This window comes from Eretmochelys imbricata, chromosome 15 (assembly GCF_965152235.1).
Source record: "Eretmochelys imbricata isolate rEreImb1 chromosome 15, rEreImb1.hap1, whole genome shotgun sequence".
NCBI lineage: Eukaryota > Metazoa > Chordata > Testudines > Cheloniidae > Eretmochelys > Eretmochelys imbricata.
In genome coordinates, this window is record NC_135586.1 from 1,736,541 (window position 1) to 1,756,914 (window position 20,374).

At 45.8% G+C, this 20,374-nt stretch overlaps 1 protein-coding gene across 6 annotated transcripts in view; it reads right to left on the reverse strand.

Annotated features, from left to right (window-relative positions):
* NF2 (NF2, moesin-ezrin-radixin like (MERLIN) tumor suppressor) overlaps positions 1–20,374 on the reverse strand; it is a 93,537-nt gene that overhangs the window by 70,035 nt on the left and 3,128 nt on the right. Inside the window, exon 1 of one of the 6 annotated variants that reach the window (XM_077834655.1) lies at positions 17,782–17,940. The exons of the other annotated variants lie outside the window; for them this stretch is intronic. The gene's annotated coding sequence lies outside the window, so the exon portion shown is untranslated. Of the gene's footprint in view, positions 1–17,781; positions 17,941–20,374 lie in introns of those variants that run through there. 6 annotated transcript variants of the gene reach the window in all.

A 20,374-nucleotide genomic window follows, 5' to 3' on the forward strand; every position in this document is an offset into this window, starting at 1 on the left:
CCGTGTTTTTTGTTTCAATGACTCCAGATCAAATTCACTCAATTCACAAGGAAAAATGAGTTTTCTAACTACCAGCCCTGCAAACTGGTAACTCTGCAAACTCTGCCATCCGAGAGTCAAGCTGAGTTCTTACCTACTGGAGCTTCATCAGGAACACAGTTCCGCGGGCCTAATTTTGCTCGCAGTCACATTTGTGCAACACCACTGTCCCCACTGGGATTGCACAGGTTTAACCAAGAGCACAACTGGGCCCAGCAACTGGAATGTAATTGTTGATACATGAGCCACAACAGAATCCAGCTCACTCGCTTGTAGCTGTGTTGGCGCAGTAGAGGGAACAGGAGTCAAATATTACTTTTGTGACTAAAGTAAGCAGGTATGGCCCCACATATGAAACAGGGATAAGACCTGTTATGTAAGAAGGAGCTATTTATACAGTCACTTGTTAGAATCAAATTGTAGTGGTCAAACAGCCAGCTGAAAGTGTGACTTTTCAGACATGATTCAAGTCTGTAGAACAAACATTTGATTGTACTACTTTACTTAGGTGACTAATGCAGAAAATGGATCCTCAGTCAAGCAGGTCACTTTATTATTTATCTAAGCATCGAGATTCTACTGAGCCCCGTACCAGCCCTAAAGGACACAGTCCTGGCCCAGCGAGCTTACAGTCTAAAAAGACAAAGATCAGACACAGAGGAGTGAAAGAGTCCCAGAGAATAGCGCTAACTCTTAACATGACACACTTGTGTTTACGGGCCTCATGGATGAGGTGAGCTTTGAGGACATATTTGAATGAAAAGAAGATGGGCACCTATCACGATGGAATAAGGAGGAGGATCCAGGTGTAGGGAGCAGAATAAAATAGAAGTGACAAGAGGAGGGGAGAAAGTAAGCAGTTTCACTAGCAAAACTGAAAGTAATGGGATTGGTTGGAGTAAGTAGGTTGAAGTGGAGAAAAATTAGACTGGCTGAACATTGCTAGCTGTGCTTTTTAAAACAGCAGGGTGCATCAAATAATGGGTAGTAAAACGGAGGGTGCATCAAATAGCAGGCTGTAACAAGACAGATACATCTACCCGGCCCATAGGGAGATGTCCAAATGACTCCCAAGGCATCTTATAAATCCAAACAAGGCAGCTTGCTATGGGGTGTACTCCCCTCTCATCGGGAATTTTAAACTATAGCAGCAGTAGGAAAAAAAGACCACAACATAGTTGGATTTAAAACCTGAGAGCAGATAGGGAATAAAAATATTCAATATTCTTCAAATTCTTTTTTAATGAACAGATGTCAAATCCTTTAAACTGCCACTTACTAAGCCACAAGAGGCAGCTGTAAAAGTTATTTTTATTTACTAATGTTGTAGGACAACTTGATAATGAGATTTTAATTAAACTCTATTTCAGTTAACCACCAAGGAAATCGAAAACGCATGAAGGCACATCAACCCAGATGGTGCAGTTGAGCATGTATCTCAGCGTCTGCTCAGGATCTAGAGATGAGGGAGTGGTGCTGGAAACTCTATCCAGGTAACAGAGGTACCTTAGGAGAAAGTAACCAGAAGAGATGTTGAAAATTATAACAGACCCCTAGCCTGAGGGTGTTTCCCACCATTTAAACACTTGAGTTTGTAATTTGGGAGAGTTAGATGATCAGATAGCAACAGTAACTAGGACAGCTCTCTTCCCACCCCCACCCCGGATGTGTCCAGGAGGTTATGCATCTGTCAGCACACCTCAGTTCTGCAAACTGTGCCTTTGTCGCCTTCAGATTAGAGTACAATAATGTGCCCCACAAGGAGATGCACCTGAAATCCATTTGGAGACAGAAACTGGTGCAGAATGCAACTACCTGCTTGTTAAGTGAGGTTCTTCACTGTGAACGTCATACTGGTACTCCGTGATCTGCATTGGCTGCCAACTGGTTTCTGGGTGGAATTTAAGGAGAAGGCAACCAATCTTTCACTAACACTGATATACTATTGCTATGTTTCATAATCAATGGGTCACAATCCCTGGAGGTAGGTTGCAAAAGGCAATCAGAAGGGTTCGCAAGGTGCTGATGATGTTATTAGGGTTCTAAAGCAAAGAAAATAAAATTTCTGGAATAGCTTCACGAGGGCCAAAACCTTCAAAGTTGGTGAGATCAAATGTAGTTATAGTTGATTTCCAGGTCAAGTATTCTCTAGCGACTGCTACATACACACATAACAAAAAAAAAGCCCAGGATATTTTGATTTATGTAAAGCACATAAGCAGTGTTCTACACTACAAATTTAGGTCGGATTTAGCAGCGTTAGATTGGTTTAGCCCTGCACCCGTCCACACTACGAAGCCATTTTTTCCGACTTTAAGGGCTCTTAAAATCGGTTTCTGTACTCCTCCCCAACGAGCGGATTAGCGCTGAAATCAACCTCGCTGGGTTAAGTTTGGGGTAGCCTGGAAGCAATTTGACGGTATTGGCCTCCAGGAGCTATCCCAGAGTGCTCCATTGTGACCATTCTGGACAGCACTCTCAACTCGGATGCACTGTCCAGGTAGACAGAAAAAGCCCGCAAACTTAATTTAATTTAATTTCCTGTTTGGCCAGTGTGGCAAGCTGATCAGCACAGGTGCCTGTGCAGAGCTCTTTAGCACAGGTGACCATGGAGTCCCAGAATCGTAAAAGAGCTCCAGCATGGACCGAATCAGAGGTACCAGATCTGATCGCTATAGGAGGAGACAAAATCCATGCTATCAGAACTCCGTTCCAAAAGACGAAATGCGAAAATATTTGAAAAAAAAAATCCAAGGGTATGAAGGACAGAGGTTATTACAGAAACCAGCAGCAGTCCTGAGTGAAACTTAAGGAGCTTAGGCAAGCCTACCAAAAAACCCAAGAGGCAAATGCCCATTCGGGGTCAGAGCCACAGACATGCCGCTTCTATGATGAGCAGCATGCAATTCTAGGGAGTGCCCCTCCCACTGCCCCACCCCTGTACATGGACTCCTGCAAGGAGGAAGTCTCACACAACAGGGATGAGGATTTTGGGGACAAGGAAGATGACGAGGAGGGGGAGGTTGAAGTTAGCGCACACCAGGCAAGCGGAGAAACCGCTCTTCCTGACAGCCAGGAACTGTTTATCACCTTGGATCCAATACCCTCCCAACCCAGGCTCCCAGACCTTGAAGGCGGAGAAGGCAGCTCTGGTGAGTGTACCTTTGTAAATATAATACACGGTTTAAAAGCAAGCGTGTTTAATGATTAATTTGCCCTGAAGACTTGGGATACATTCTAGGCCAGTACAGCTACTAGAAAAGTCTGTTAACATGTATGGGGATGGAGCGGAAATCCTCCAGGGACATCTCAATGAAGCTCTCCTGGAGGTACTCCCAAAGCCTTTGCAAAAGGTTTCTGGGGAGGGCAGCCTTATTCCGTCCTCCATGGAAGGACACTTTACCACGGCAGGCCAGCAGCACGTAATCTGGAATCACTGCATAAGAAAGCATGGCAGCGTATGGTCCTGGTGTTTGCTGGCATTCAAGCAACATCCGTTCTTTATCTCTGTATGTTATCCTCAGGAGAGTGATATCATTTATGGTCACCTGGTTGAAACAGGGGAATTTTATTAAGGGGCATTCAGAGGTGGCCGTTCCTGCTGGGCTGTTTGCCTGTGGCTGAACAGAAATCATCCCCGCTGTTAGCCACGCGGTGGGGGGAAGGGTGAAGCGATCATCCTAGAGAATGGGGAGGGGGTTAGTTGGGTTTGTGCTGCACGTTAACCCGAAAACCACAGCCCCTCCTTTTAAATGGCCAACCCATTTTAAAGGGCCAACCCAATGGGTGCTTGGTATGGGAAATGAGGGTGCTGCTGTTGGAAACCATTCCCACACGTTAGGAAGGATAAAGAAGCCAAAAGACTGTGGTTTACCATGGCTGCCTGCAAGCTGAATTCTGTTGCCCGCCGGCCCTGCGTGTGTGTGATCTCACACCATACTGGCAGGCATCGACATAAGAGGCAAAACGTGACCTTGTAAAGAAAGCACACGTGCTATGTAATGTTAACAGCTTGGTTCACCGTGAAAGAGTCTACTCATTGTTATCTAAAATGTCTCTTTTTAAAAACAATCTCCCTTTTTTCCTCCCGCAGCTGCAAATATTTCAACACTCCCCCTGTCATCTCCGTCCCAGAGGCTATCAAAGATTAGAAGCCGGAAAAAAACGCACTCGTGATGAAATGTTCTCTGAGCTCATGCAGGCCTCCCATGCTGAAAGAGCCAAGCACAATGCGTTGAGGGAGACAATGTCAGAGTCCAGGAAAGCACAAAATGAATGCAAGGACCGGAGGCATGAGCGAGAGGACCGGAGGCAGGATGCAATGCTGAGGCTACTGAAGGATCAAACTGATATGCTCTGGCGTATGGTTGAGGTGCAGGAAAGACAGCAGGAACACAGACTGCCACTGCAGCCCCTGTGTAACCAACCACCCTCCTCTCCAAGTTCCATAGCCTTCTCACCCAGACTCCCAAGAATGCAGTGGGGGGCCCTCCAGGCACCCAACCACTCCACCCCAGAGGACTGCCCAAACAACAGAAAGCTGGCATTCAATAAGTTTTGAAGTGCAGTGTGGCCTTGTCCTTCCATCCTCCACTCCTCCTAAACCCCACATGGTGCTTCCCTCCTCCCCCACCCCTTGGCAGTTATCCCCCTATTTGTGTGACGAATTAATAAAGAATGCATGAATTTGAAACAACAATGACTTTATTGCCTCTGCCAGCGGTGATCAAAAGAGGGGAGGGGAGGGCGGTTGGCTTACAGGGAAGTAGAGTGAACCAAGGGGGCGGGTTTTCATCAAGAAACAAACAGAACTTTCACACCGTAGCCTGGCCAGTCATGAAACTGGTTTTCAAAGCTTTTCCGACGCGCAGATTTTGTGGAGCACACAGCAAGCAGTAATAATGATGGGAATATTGGTTTTGCTGAGGTCTAACCGAGCCGGTAAACTGCACCAGCGCGCTTTTAGACATCCAAATGCACATTCTACCACCATTCTGCACTTGCTCAGCCTATAGTTGACCAGCTCCTGACTACTGCCCAGGCTGCCTGTGTATGGCTTCATGAGCCATGGCATTAAGGGGTAGGCTGGGTCCCCAAGGATAACTATAGCAATTTCAACATCCCCAGCGGTTATTTTCTGGTCTGGAAAGTAAGTCACTTGCTACAGCTGTTCCCACCAACCAGAATTCCTAAAGATGCGAGCATCATGCACCTTTCCTGGCTATCCCATGTTGATGTTGATGAAACGTCCCTTGTGATCCACCAGTGCTTGCCGCACCATTGAAAAGTAGCCCTTTCGGTTTATGTACTGGCTGCCTTGGTGGTCCGGTCCCAAGATAGGGATATGCGTTCTGTCTATAGCTCCACCACAGTTAGGGAATCCCATTTCAGGAAAGCCATCCACTATGACCTGCACTATGACGGGCTCCACCTAACAAAGTGAGGGAAGAGCATCTTTGGAAGCAGGCTGGCTAACCTAGTGAGGAGGGCTTTAACCTAGGTTCACCAGGGGAAGGAGACCAAAGCCCTGAGGTAAGTGGGGACGTGGGATACCGGGAGGAAGCATGAGCAGGAGAACGCGAAAGGGGAGGGCACCTGCCTCATACTAAGAAAGCAGGACAAACAGCAAGTTATCTCAAGTGCCTATACACAAATGCAAGAAGCCTGGGAAACAAGCAGGGAGAACTAGAAGTCCTGGCACAGTCAAGGAATTATGATGTGATTGGAATAACAGAGACTTGGTGGGATAACTCACATGACTGGAGTACTGTCGTGGATGGATACAAACTGTTCAGGAAGGACAGGCTGAGCAGAAAAGGTGGGGGAGTTGCACTGTATGTAAGGGAGCAGTATAACTGCTCAGAGCTCCGGTATGAAACTGCAGAAAAACCTGAGTGTCTCTGGATTAAATTTAGAAGCATGAGCAACAAGCGTGATGTCATGGTGGGAGTCTGCTACAGACCACCGGATCAGGGGGATGAGGTGGAAGAAGCTTTCTTCCGGCAACTACCGGAAGTTACTAGATCACAGACTCTGGTTCTTATGAGAGACTTCAATCACCCTGATATCTGCTGGGAGAGCAATACAGCGGTGCACAGACTATCCAAGAAGTTTTTGAAAAGGGTAGGGGACAATTTCCTGGTGCAAGTGCTGGAGGAACCAACTAGGGGCAGAGCTCCTCTTGATCTGCTGCTCACAAACCAGGAAGTATTAGTAAGAGAAGCAAAAGTGGACGGGAACCTGGGAGGCAGTGACCATGAGATGGTCGAGTTCAGGATCCTGACACAGGGAAGAAAGGAGAGCAGCAGAATACCGACCCTGGACTTCAGAAAAGCAGACTTTGACTCCCTCAGGGAACTGATGGGCAGGATCCCCTGGGAGAATAACATGAGGGGGAAAGGAGTCCAGGAGAGCTGGCTGTATTTTAAAGAATCCTTACTGAAGTTGCAGGAACAAACCATCCCGACGTGTAGAAAGAACAGTAAATATGGCAGGCGACCAGCTTGGCTTAACAGTGAAATCCTTGCTGATCTTGGACGCAAAAAAGAAGCTTACAAGAATTGGAAGATTGGACAAATGACCAGGGAAGAGTATAAAAATTTTGCTTGGGGATGCAGGAGTGAAATCAGGAAGGCCAAATCACACCTGGAGTTGCAGCTAGCAAGAGATGTTAAGAATAACAAGAAGGGTTTCTTCAGGTATGCTAGCAAGAAGAAGAAAGTCAAGGAAAGTGTGGGCCCCTTACTGAATGAGGGAGGCAACCTAGTGACAGAGGATGTGGAAAAAGCTAAAGTATTCAATGCTTTTTTTGCCTGTCTTCACGAACAAGGTCAGCTCCCAGACTACTGCACTGGGCAGCACAGCATGGGGAGGAGGTGACCTGCCCCCTGTGAAGAAAGAAGTGGTTCGGGACTATTTAGAAAAGCTGGACGAGCACAAGCCCATGGGGCCGGATGCGCTGCATCCGAGAGTGCTAAAGGAGTTGGTGGATGTGATTGCAGAGCCATTGGCCATTATCTTTGAAAACTCAGGACGATCGGGGGAGGTCTCGGACGACTGGTGAAAGGCTTATGTAGTGCCCATCTTTTAAAAAGGGAAGGAGGATGATCCTGGGAACTACAGGCCAGTCAGCCTCACCTCAGTCCCTGGAAAAATCATGGAGCAGGTCCTCAAGGAATCAATTCTGAAGCACTTAGACGAGAGGAAAGTGATCAGGAACAATAAGCATGGATTCACCAAGGGCAAAAGTCATGCCTGACTAATTAATTGCCTTCTATGACGAGATAACTGGCTCTGTGGATGAGGGGAAACCCGTGGACATGTTATTCCTTGACTTTAGCAAAGCTTTTGATACGTCTCCCACAGTATTCTTGTCAGTAAGTTAAAGAAGTATGGCCTGGATGAATGGACTATAAGGTGGATAGATTGTCGGGCTCAACAGGTAGTGATCAATGGCTCCATGTCTAGTTGGCAGCTGGTATCAAGTGGAGTGCCCCAAGGGTCGGTCCTCAAGCCGGTTTTGTTCAATATCTTCATAAATGATCTGGAGGATGGTGTGGATTGCACCCTCAGCAAGTTTGCAGATGACACTAAACTGGGAGGAGAGATAGAGACGCTGGAGAGTAGGGATAGGATACAGAGGGACCTAGACAAATTAGAAGATTGGGCCAAAAGAAATCTCATGAGGTTCAACAAGGACAAGTGCAGAGTCCTACACTTAGGACGGAAGAATCCCATGCACCGCCACAGACTGGGGACCAAATGGCTAGGCAGCAGTTCTGCAGAAAAGGACCTAGGGGTTACAGTGGACGAGAAGCTGGATATGAGTCAACAGTGTGCCCTTGTTGCCAAGAAGGCCAATGGCATTTTGGGATGTATAAGTAGGGGCACTGCCAGCAGATTGAGGGACGTGATCGTTCCCTCTATTTGACAGTGGTAAGGCCTCATCTGGAGTACTGTATCCAGTTTTGGACCCCACACTACAAGAAGGATGTGGAAAAATTGGAAAACGTCCAGCGGAGGGTAACAAAAATGATTAGGGGGCTGGAGCACATGACTTATGAGGAGAGGCTGAGGGAACTGGGATTGTTTAGTCTGCGGAAGAGAAGAATGAGGGGGGATTTGATAGCTGCTTTCAACTACCTGAAAGGGGGTTCCAAAGAGGATGGATCTAGACTATTCTCAGTGGTAGAAGAGGACAGGACAAGGAGTAATGGTCTCAAGTTGCAGTGGGGGAGGTTTAGGTTGGATATTAGGAAAAACTTTCACTAGGAGGGTGGTGAAACACTGGAATGCGTTACCTAGGGAGGTGGTGGAATCTCCTTCCTTAGAAGTTTTTAAGGTCAGGCTTGACAAAGCCCTGGCTGGGATGATTTAGTTGGGGATTGTTCCTGCTTTGAGCAGGGGGTTGGACTAGATGACCTCCTGAGGTCCCTTCCAACTCTGATATTCTGTGATTCTATGATTTCCCGGAGTCACTACACTTGATAGCAGCAGCTCAGTGATCGCGTTGGCTACTTGCATCACAGCAGCCGCCACAGTAGATTTGCCCACTCTAAATTGATTCCCGACTGACCGGTAGCTGTCCGGCGTTGCAAGCTTCCAGAGGGCTATCGCCACTCACTTGTGAACTGTGAGGGCTGCTCTTCTCTTGGTATTCTGGCACTTCAGGGGAGGGGAAAGCAAGTCACAAAGTTCCATGAAAGTGCCTTACGCATATGAAAGTTTGCGGCCACTGGGAATCATCCCAGACCTGCAACACTATGCGGTCCCACCAGTCTGTGCTTGTTTCCTGGGCCTAGAATCGGCGTTCCATGGCATGAGCCTGCCCCATTGCCACCAGGATGGCCAGATTGCCAGGGCCCGTACTTTGAGAGAAGTCTGTGTTCATGTCCTCATCACTCTCCTCACCGCGCTGCCGTCGCCTCCTCACCTGCTTTTGCAGGTTCTGGTTCTGCATATACTGCATGATAATGAGCATGGTGTTTAGAGTGGCCACAACTGCCACTGTGATCTGAGTGGGCTCCATGCTTGCCGTGGTATGGCGTGAGCACGAGAGCAGAGTGGCAGCGGAAGTGGCGGGTGGATGACAGTGCTGACAGCAATATGGCACCCACACGGAAAAAGGCGCAAAACAATTGTCGGCCGTTGCTTTCACGGCGGGAGGGAGGGGTTGGCTGGCAGCAGATGGTGCTGCTGGCTGGGAGACCAGCCTGAAGCAGAATGGCCCCCTCAAGGATTGAACTCACAACCTTGGGTTTAGCAGGCCAATGCTCAAACCACTGAGCTATCCCTCTGCCAATATTCCAGGCAGGACTGAATCTCCATTAGACAAAACTGAAGAGAATGACCTGAGTCACCCCCATTTATGTGCAGACACCCCTGACAGACCTCACTGAGATCTACCAGGAGCACCCATGTCTGCTCAGGCACCCCAACCAACCTGACCAAGGCTGGCCAGAGCACCCAGGAGACGACGAGGATGGCTACCAGTTATAATGCCGCCACAAGGCAATGAGCTCCTGCTGTGTAGCAATGCAGTCCCACGTCTGCCAGCACCCAGAGACATATGGTGACAGTGAGCTGAGCAGGGTCCATGCTTGCCATGGTATGGTGTCTGCACGGGTAACCCATGAAGAAGGCACGAAACGATTGTCTGCCGTTGCTTTCACGGAGGGAGGGAGGGAGGAGGGGCCTGACGACATGTACCCAGAACCACCCGCAACAATGTTTTTTGCCTCGTCAGGCACTGGGATCTCAACCCAGAATTCCAATGGGCGGTGGAGACTGCAGGAACTGTGGGATAGCTACCCACAGTGCAAGGCTCCGGAAGTCGACGCTAGCCTCAGTACTGTGGACGCACTCCGCCGATTTAATGATCTTAAGTGGGAACACACACAATCGACTGTATAAAATCGCTTTCTAAAAATTCGACTTTTATAAATTCAGCCTAATTTTGTAGTGTAGACAACCCTATGAGTGGAACACTCTTAACTTCATAGGGTCTCTGCAATTCATTCCCCAGCATTTGTGGTACTACGCAGTAAAGGCACTGTTGCAGTTTTATGTTGCACTGTAGCCACAAAAAGTTTTTGCTCCTCTGTATTATTCATATTGTGCATTTTTAAAAGCGGATTGAGCATTTACACATATTGTAATATTAATACAGATACAGACAGACAGACTGGGGAGCACAAAGAAACAATCAGACATTGTTACACACTGTGTAACAGAACTTAGATTACTAAGACATCTGGTATGCCTTGTCTTATCCTTTGATTGTAAGCTCTTTGGGGCAGGGACAGTCTTTTTGCTCTGTGTCTGTACAGCGCCTAGCACAATGGGGGCCTGGCCCACACCTGGAAATCCTAGGCACTACAATAATACAAATAATAATAGGATAGACAGCTGTTGGAGAAATGCTGTTTGTTAGTTGTGGTGCAGTGCTTTCTGGAAGCAAGATAAGCCATCAGTAAAATCGTTTCCTTGTCCACATTGCTCAGACCGAGGCTATGTCTACACTACCGTGGTAAGTCAACCTACACTACGCAACTCCAGCTACATACCTTAGGCCAAGTTACTGCGGGGTCTACACAGCAGGGGGTCAACGGGAGAAACTCTCTCGTCGGGGGTAGAGTACAGGGGTCGACAGGAGAGCGATCTGCTGTCGATTTGGCGGGTCTTCACTAGACCTGCTAAATCGACTGCCAGTGGATCGATCTCAGAGCATCGATCCCAGCTGTAGCGTAGACCTCCCCTGAATCTCCTAGGCTGCAGCTGCTGCCTGTAGGATGCCACTGCAAGCAAAACAAGAGCATTATATAGTATTAAAAATACACACACAAAACCAGATAGATGAATTTCTAACTCAAAAAAGAATGTCTATCTTAAAAATAAAGACAGTCTGTCAGATCCAGAGAAACTGTCATGGTTTATAGGGAATTCGAGGACTGTGGGAGAAAAGGTAGGATTTGGAGGAAAAAATTGGGAGGAGAAGACGGTTACGGGGCACACAGGATCAGAGAGGGCCGTCCGTTCATAGGGGACAGTACAAAGGAAGGCACATAAACCACAGAATGTCTCATGTGAATGACTTGTAAGTATTCTAAGAAGGGAAAAGCAGAGCTGAATTATACCACAGGCAAGGCAGATGTCTCTGATAAACTAACCAATTTATTTGAGCATAAGCTTTTGTGCTGTAGCTCACGAAAGCTTATGCTCAAATAAATTGGTTAGTCTCTAAGGTGCCACAAGTACTCCTTTTCTTTTTGCGAATACAGACTAACACAGCTGTTACTCTGAAATCTGATAAACTAATTCCCAAATCACACAACCTGATAGAATTCAATGGGCATTATGTTCTTTATTTGTGTGCACATCTCCTCATTGTATCACCAGAAAGTTCAAATGAAAACAGGAGCCTCTCCTCTGCATTTCCTGTATTAAAAAAAAAAAAAAAAATCAGCAGTTTCCAAATCGCACCCACCTCCCAGACAGTCTCCGAATACCCTAAGAGCACTGGGCAATCACACCCTGATTTGGCAGGTGGCATTTCAGCTACTTCACTGAAATTCACTTTGCAGTTAGGGAAGGGTTTGGTTTTTTTCCTCTCCTACTTTTTAAAGAGAACATTTACTGCTGCTGACAACCACACGTTTTTCCCCGAGCTGTTAACTTGCCAGCCATTTGTTGAAGGTCAGCTGCATTAGAGAGTTCGTTGTCACTACAGTACTGGTACACCATTGTCAAATTGCTGTCATTTGGTGTTTATCTACATGTGGGGAGGGATGTACACAACTTTGTTTGAGTATTGTGCAAAGGAAGGGGAATTTCACTCATCTCCCATTTACTCATCTGCCATCACTTTTTAGCACTAAGAACCAAATTCTGCCCTGATTTACACCCTCATCCCTTCCTGTGCAACACCCATGAAGTCAATTTGGCCCTACAAATTGCCAGAAAGAGAACCCTGGTTTACTCCTGGGTTGAAACATAGGTGTCATGGCTCAGCTAAGTAGCTCTTAACATCCTGCTAAGGAATCTTATGACAAATACTATACCATACAGTGCCAGCATTGGGCCCTGTCTACTTAAAAGTCAACTGAACAGCTTTCCAAGCAATAAAGAATTAGTTTAAGCCCCAGACCAGCAACAAGATGCAAGTTTAGACTGACAAATATGTTTAGTCTAAACTTGCATCTTGTTGGTTTGGGAGCTTAAATTATTTCTCTGTATTGGTTGCAAAGCTTTTCAGTTCACTTTTAATACAAGACCCATAAAGCTCCTGCTGTCAAAGCCCTGACTGGGATGATTTAGTTGGGGATTGGTCCTGCTTTGAGCAGGGAGTTGGACTAGATGACCTCCTGAGGTCCCTTCCAACCCTGATATTCTATGATTCTAGGATTCTATTAAGGTCAGAGAACCAGCTGAGGCAGCAGCTAAATCTCCACAGAATAAGAAGTGAAGAAGAGTTTTGGGTCCAAGATCCCAGGCCTTACAGAAATGGTTGAATGGAGAGCCCACCCTACTGGAAGGACAGATGTGGAAATAGTGACACAAATAGATAACTCTGCAGAGAAAAGGAGAGAGTGGGACAGGGAAGGAGACACACAAGTGAAGAGCAAAACAAATTGGGTCCCAGGCCAGCGACAAAATCAGAGGGGGTCAGGAGACCAACCTGTCCTTAATTCATGGGGAGAAAGAACACCCCCCAAAAAGCATGGAAAGATGCAATTTCCTTCCTAAATGAATTTGATCATCTCACAATGGCATGCAGGGACAGGAGTTCAGATACAGCAGCAGAAATCAGGGATATTACAGTATCTCATCTGGGAGTCTCACCTACTGACAGAACCGCATTACCTTTGCTAGATTACTTTAACATCTAGCATCATGACTTTTAAGGATAAGATGTCATGGATTCCGTGACTTTCAGAGACCTCTGTGACATTTCCCACTTCAGCCCCATGGCGGCAGGGCTGGAGGTATCAGCCAGTGAGGACCCTGAAGCTCTGAGCCACCATGGGCGGTGGGGGGAGTCGGAGTGCTCAGCTACTGCAGACAGCAGGGGAACCCCAGAGCTCTGAGCCATTGGGGTTGCAGCACCGGTGCCGGAGCCGTCAGCTGCTGCAGAAGGGAGACTCCCTTCTCCCACAGCAGAGCTTGAACTCTCTACCCCACTCTGCGAGGCTCAGGCTTCAGCCCTCTCCCCGTCAGCCCCTTCCCCATTATTTTTAGTAAAAGTCACAGACCTGCAACCTGTCCGTAATTTTTACTAAAAATAACCGTGACAAAATCTTAACCTTAATCACAACAAAGTGCTAACTGTACTGGAACATTTAAATAAGACAATCTTGCTGAAAGAAGGACTATGTTGATCTCCAAGCAGGTTACCCCTACAAAGCCTGCTGGCTGTATTATAAAACATCTGTGGTCTAGTTCTCAGGGAGGTGGGGCAAACCCAGCTTTTCCATAATGCAGTGATATTACAAGATATGCAAGTAGGGTATGTCCACATTTAAACCACTGTAGCTGCAGCGGTAGCACTTCAGTGTAGACACTTACTACAGCGACAGGAGGGGTTCTCCCATCACTGTAGTAAATCCACCTCCCCGAGAGGCAATAGCTAGGTCGACAGAAGAACGCTTCCATCAACCTAGTGCTCTCTACAAGGGGGTTTAAGCTGGCTTAACTACAAACTCAGGGTGCAGATTTTTCACACCCTGAGCGACATAGCTGGGTGTTAGGATATAGATATTCAGGCCTGTCTGTAAAGGCCTGTACTTTAAGAATTTAGGGGTATTCTTATTACTTGGCTAGTTAGAGGTATAAAAGAAAGAATCAAAATCACTGTCTGCTGGTGTAAGGGCCTTCTCTTACTGTGACAGTTTGAGGCCCTGTTCTTAGGCTAAGGCCTTTGCCTAAGCAGCAGAGGCAGCCATAAGCTAGGAAGCGAACAATCACATCCTCACATTCCAAACTAGTCACATTGAAATAAGGTGCTATTGGGCGGTCAGGCACTATCAGGACAGGATTGTATTCCTATCACCTCCAGAGAAAGGGAAGTGCCTAGAAAATGTAAAAGGAAACTTAGTTTGATAGCATCCTGTCTGGCAAGAACTCACGTATCAATAGCTGGGATGTGAAATCCTCACTTCTGTATTGTTTTGTCATTATAGTTCCCACTTTGCTATTGTTTGTCTGTATAATCTCTGTCTGGTTCTGTGATTGTTTCTGTCTGCTGTATAATTAATTTTGCTGGGTGTAATCTAATTAAGGTGGTGGGATATAATTGGTTAGCTAATCATGTTACAATATGTTAGGATTGGTTAGTTAAATTTCAGTAGAATGATTGGTTAAGGTATAGCTAAGATTATTACTATATAAATTAGGGGCAAACAGGAAGTAAGTTGGGATTCGAAAATAAGGAAAAAGGAACTTGTATTTAAGCTTGCTGGAAGTTCACCCCAATAAACATCGAATTGTTTGCATCTTCGGACTTCGGGTATTGTTGCTCTCTGTTCATGCGAGAAGGCCCAGGGAAGTGGGAGAGTGAAGGAATAAGCTCTCTAACACTGGGTTGATCTGATTTTCTAGTGTAAACCAGCCCTAGGTCTCCATCCTTAATATGCTGCTGATTAATTAAACTTCACACTTCAATGGCCATAATGAAAGTAGAAAGCAGGGACAGAGGGTGGGTTTGTGCCTTTAATATTTCCCTAAACAAATAAAAAGCTTTAAAATAAAACCCCAACTGCATTTATTAAGTTTTATAGTGTAAAAGACATTAAGCTTCCATTTCTAGGAATTATTACAGATTTGGGTTTCATTTAGAGGAGGTTTAATCTCCGAAAATATACATCTGGGAATTGCTATGGGGCAGATTTAAAACAGAATTTATTTAAAGAAACCAAAACTAGTGCTCTATGAGGTTTAGTATAAAATGAGAGGAGGAGCCCATGAGAGAGCCTTGTACAAAAAATTATAAAAAGTATGCCCTGTGAGGTATCATTTGAAAAGTCAATCTGCTGAACATTATTGCTCTGGTAAAATACATGCATCAACATTGTATGTGGAGTTATAAGATTCTACTTCATATCATTGCTGTAACATGCTCCAAGTTTAAGAAAAGCAGGCTCAAACAAGTGTTCAGAGACAAAGACACGCTAGCATCCCAGAGCTGTCACGGCTTAAGCAGCCATTCTTCAGCAATAGGGACCATTCAAACTTCATGTCCTGCATGACCTGTATCACCATGACTCAGCAAGGATGTTTCTAGCACAAGAAATTAAGTTATAAAGGGAGAGGAAAACACTTGACTTCACATCTCCTCATCCCTTCTCTCTGCTCATATTATTAACTACTCTGAAAAAACTGAAGTAAGCAGAAGTGGTCCCAGGCTGGAAGGAGACCCAGCCTGTAAAATTTACTACAGTGTATAGCAAGACAAACCTTTGCTTTTAAGTTCATTTAGCTTGTTAAATATTAGCTTGCATATTACTCTTATTTCTTTTGTAACCAATCCTGACTTTTATGCATCATCACTGGTAATCTCTTAAAATCCATCTCTCTGTAGTTAATAAACTTATTTTATTGTTTTATTTTATCCAGTATGTTTGGATTAGAGTATGTGGGAAACGCCATTTGCATATATTATTGGTGCATATATCATTTTCCTTTGATGAAGTGATGGGCTCAAATTCTATGAGCTTGTACTGTTCAGAAAGGTACTGAGCAGCACAAGACACACATTTCTGGTTGACAAGGTTGGGAGTAAGAATTTGCAGGTGCCGCCCTGTATGTAATTCATTAGTGATTCCTCAGCATGCTCATGTATTTTGCTGGGAGTGAATTTGCGCGCTGAAGGCTGTGGAAGTAAGTCAGGAGTGGCTGTTCTGACAACAAAGCAGTGTAAAAGGCACCCCAGGCTAGAGACTTAAGGGGACACCAACGGTCAACAGTACAGATTGTACCTTGGGGAATGTCACACCCACAGGGGTCAGAGGCACTTAATTCATTTACATTTGTTAAAGGCTTTGAGATTTTTGGATTAAATGCGCTAGAGAAAAGCAAAGAAATATATTATTCCCACAAAAAAGACCTTTTAAAATAAGAGTTAAGTTTGTTGAAGTTCATTTCCCAGAAACAATATAAAGCATGTAAGCCACCAGTTAGAGCTACAGAACATACAGCACAACCTCAAACACATGGTCTACCAGTCAGCATCATAACTACCAGATCTCCTCAAACTCTTCACCTCTACATCACCATACAGCTGCCAACACACACAGCCAATTCATCTACACTCCTGGTGGAGGCAGGGGCAGCAGAAAGACAGATGAGGATGGAGTGAGAGAAGCTGCATGCACTGAAGGGCAGAGAGGGAGGGAGGCAAGGGAGCAGATGGTGCCAGGCAGGTGGATATCAGGAGACTGGGCAAGAGGTTGTGGGGATACCAAGGGGTTTGAAGCAGGGAGGAAGTAAAAACAGAACTAAAAGGCATTCCCTGCCCAGAAGAGCTCACAATCTAGGCCAGTGGTTCCCAAAGTAGGGGCGCCACTTGTCCAGGGAAAGCCCCTGGCATGCCGGGCTGGTTTGTTTACCTGCCGCATCCGCAGGTTCTGCCGATCGCAGATCCTAGTGGCCGTTGTTCGCCGCTCTTGGCCAATGGGAGCTGCAAGAAGCGGCGCAGGCCGAGGGACGTGCTGGCCGCCGCTTCCCGCAGCCCCCATTGGCCTGGAGAGGTAAACTGCGGCCACCGGGAGCAGTGATCAGCCAAACCTGTAGATGCGGCAGGTAAACAAACCGGCCCGGCCCGCCAGGGGCTTTCCCTGAACAAGCGGTGCCCCTAGTTTGGGAACCACTGATCTAGGCAATTACTAACTAACTAATCCTTCTCAATATTTCACAGCCTCAATAGCAACAGGGTCCCCAATGGTTTGCCAGAAGCCTTGGGAGTGAACCGCAGTGTCGAAAGACATGGGGAGGGGCAAGCAAATGCAGGAGGGACAGAAGGCCGAAAAGTAGTAATTCCCTGCCTTCTCCACCCAATAGAGCTGCCATGGCTCATCAAGGAGAGGAGTCCTGGATTACTCCTGCAGGAATACTGCAGCAGCTCTCCCCCTGCCTGGCCTAACTGGCCATTAGCTCCTCCCATACCAGCCAGTACAAAGGAAAAGTTGCTTTGTGCACAGATGACAAGTGAATGGGAAGAGTAAGAATAAATCTGCACCCTACATTTCTCCCAGGAGAACAAATCTCTAGGAAGCCACTGTTGGGAACACTGGGGCATGGCCACTAGGTAACTCGAGGGGATGGAAGACCACGAGTGTCGATGAAGCCCCCTTGCACTAGGCCCCGGTGTCCTTGGCCCCCCCTCCTGCCTGGAGGCACTCGCAGCAGCTCTGCGTACTAGGCCCAAGTGTCCTTGGCCCCCCTGCCTGGAGGCACACACAGCAGTTATGCTGAGAATCTGCAACAGTATGTTGCAGAGTCAGACTGCCTGAAACTAAGCAAGGCCAAACAGGGGAGATATGGAAGAACAATGCTGAATAAAGCAGCTTTACGTATAGTTTAACAAATGATACAGAGAATCAGGGAACTAGCTGGGAACTGGATTGGCTGGCTATATGGATACTTGGGGCAGCTTGCTATTGGATAAGTATGCTGGGAAAAAGGATGTATAAAAGCCTGTGTAACTTCCTGCTCTGTTGTGCAGGATTTGAGATTTTATTCTCCCTGTACCTTTTTGCAGCTGCAAATAAACTTTTCTGCTTCTCCACCCCGTTGTGATTATTGGGTGCAGCACACCGGGTAACGAACCAACTCAAGCTGTTGTTCAGCCTCTCGGCACTGGGTGCCGGCAACACCACTGCACTGGCAGTTTCATTCCCTCACCACAAAGTCTTGCTGCTTTGGGGTGTGACCATCCTTCCAACCCGAAGACAGACTCTTCATTACAGCTCTGCATGTGGATGGGTTTCCAGGACAACCATGTGGCAGTTAGTAGCTGCATATCATTCTTTCACCCCATGTCCCAACAATCTTTTCAGGGTTCATTCCAGGATCCACATCAAAGACTCAAATTGCAGCAGACTGCCTTTTGGCTGGTGGGTAGTTATCAAATCCCCTGCAGCTAAACATAATCCCTCCAACATTGCTTCTAGCCTGGAAGACAAGCGATGATGGTGGAACGCAAGCTCTTGTGCCACCAGGCCACAAGTCAGCTCCCTTCACTTGTTCCTTCCCCACAAAGATAGGGCTCCCCAACAACAGCAGCAAAGGATTGCAGCCGAGTTCCCGCAGGTCCTGCTTTTATAACAGCACTGACAATTCTTGTCAGTTTCTCTGTGTGGTTTCAGGAGAGGCTGTGGAAGTTTATCTGCAATGATAAAAATAGGGCTTCTTTAGCAGAAGCGTCCTTGAGGAGTCATTTGAAGACGCAAGACTTGCCAGTTCAAATCCAACCCACATTGTTATCATCATCCACAGCCTATAGGAAGTGACAAGTTTTCACACTATAGAAAGCCACTACATATGTTATTAACTGACATTTTTACAGGGAGACAAGAAGACAACTCCCTCTTTGTCCCGGAGGGGAAAGAGGTGTCCTCCAAAGCAAGTTTGAGAAATACAGTTGAGGAAAGTTTGCATTGCTATGGTCTATTAGCTCTACCTCTTCTGGGGATTGTGGATTTCATTCTCCAGGGCCATTAAATGACATTTTACAAATGATAAAAACATACAAGGCCAAACTCACCCTGGCATAATTGCGTTGGAGTCAACGGAGTTACAGCAGACCCATGACTCTTTTTTTAAACTACTTGTAAAAAGGTTGCGGTTTTTTAAATGGAGGGTAACGTCAGCTTCCTATTATCCCATGCCCAATTTAGAAGTCCACCGGATCATTAGAAAACACAGCAATATAATGAGTTAGGCTCATGAGGGTTAAATATCAACCACAAAGAAAAAACAGTGTTTATGAACTATTATGAGCTAGAAAATGGAAATACTGAAGAAACAACAGATGGAAAAGGAAGAGAAAGCCGTAATAAAATCCCTTTAGCCTACACATCTTCTTGAACAATTTTCAGCTAGTAGAGAGGCCCAATAAGCCATACAAGATTTGAAGGCTTTGTTTATCATTGTCACAGGCAGCATTTGATCAGTCATTCTAGGAGCTGTTAGATGTGTTAGATTTAAACTACACCAGCCAGTATAACTCAAGCTCTACAAAAGCCAATTCACTGGTTGCTCAGTAGCAAGTGCACAATAAACGAGTTACAAAGTTCTGTTCCTTTAGTGTATAGCAAGGGAGGGGCGAAATGCGTGGCAGCCTTTGGTATATCTAAAGAGACACAAGTGACTCGTAAATTCAATCTTCAGAAAAAAGGTATTTTCACTGTATAATGTAACAACCCTCAGAACTAAGACTTGCTAAAACTTTCCACCATAGGTTCTTGAAAATGTTTGTTTATATTGTCCTTTTTTTACTGCAAGAAATGTGAATCATAAAATATTAGGGTTTGAAAAGACCTCAGGAGGTCATCTAGTCCAATCCCCTGCTCAAAGCAGGACCAACACCAACTAAATCATCCCAGCCAAGGCTTTGTCAAGCCAAGCCTTAAAAACCTCTGAGGATGGAGATTCCACCACCTCTCTAGGTAACCCATTCCATTGGTATTGTATTTGAAGTGGTGAAGGAATTCCTGCATCCAATTCTCTGGCTTTATGAAGCCTATTAAAAGACTGTTCTGAAACAAACACAAAAAAAAAAAAAAAAAAAAAACCCACCTCTTTTTGTCCCCCCTTACTGAAAAACTCTCGTTTTGGGCTCAAGTTTTCCATGCTTGATCTTAGCTGAAACATGATATATTTATTTAAGAACATATGGAGAGAAACCATTCAATTGTTTGTAGTTAAATTAGGCCAAGGCACGGGTGTTGGATATTAACTTTCCTTATTCTTAAAGGTGACTCACAAATAAGGGGAAAAAATGGGTTTATACCCTCTCTGTTCAGGGTTGGCATAAAGGCCTGAAAAGTGGCCTTTTTTAACTAGGGGAGCTACTATTTCTTAGAAATAAGTAATCTCAAGTCTTCTCTTCCCTTTTCTGAAGGTCTTCGTGGAGGACCAGAGAACACACAAAGCTTTCTCAGACCTTAACTGAAGGAGGAGAAGAGTTGAATTTTTAACAATTTTTTTTCTTTCTTACTGTTTATCAATATTTGAGTTAAACAGGAGATGTGGTTTAAAAAAAAAAACCCAAGAGTTTTTAAGCAGTGTCTTTCCTCTCTCAATGGCTCAGACTGAGGAGGATCGCAGATAGCGTCCCTCA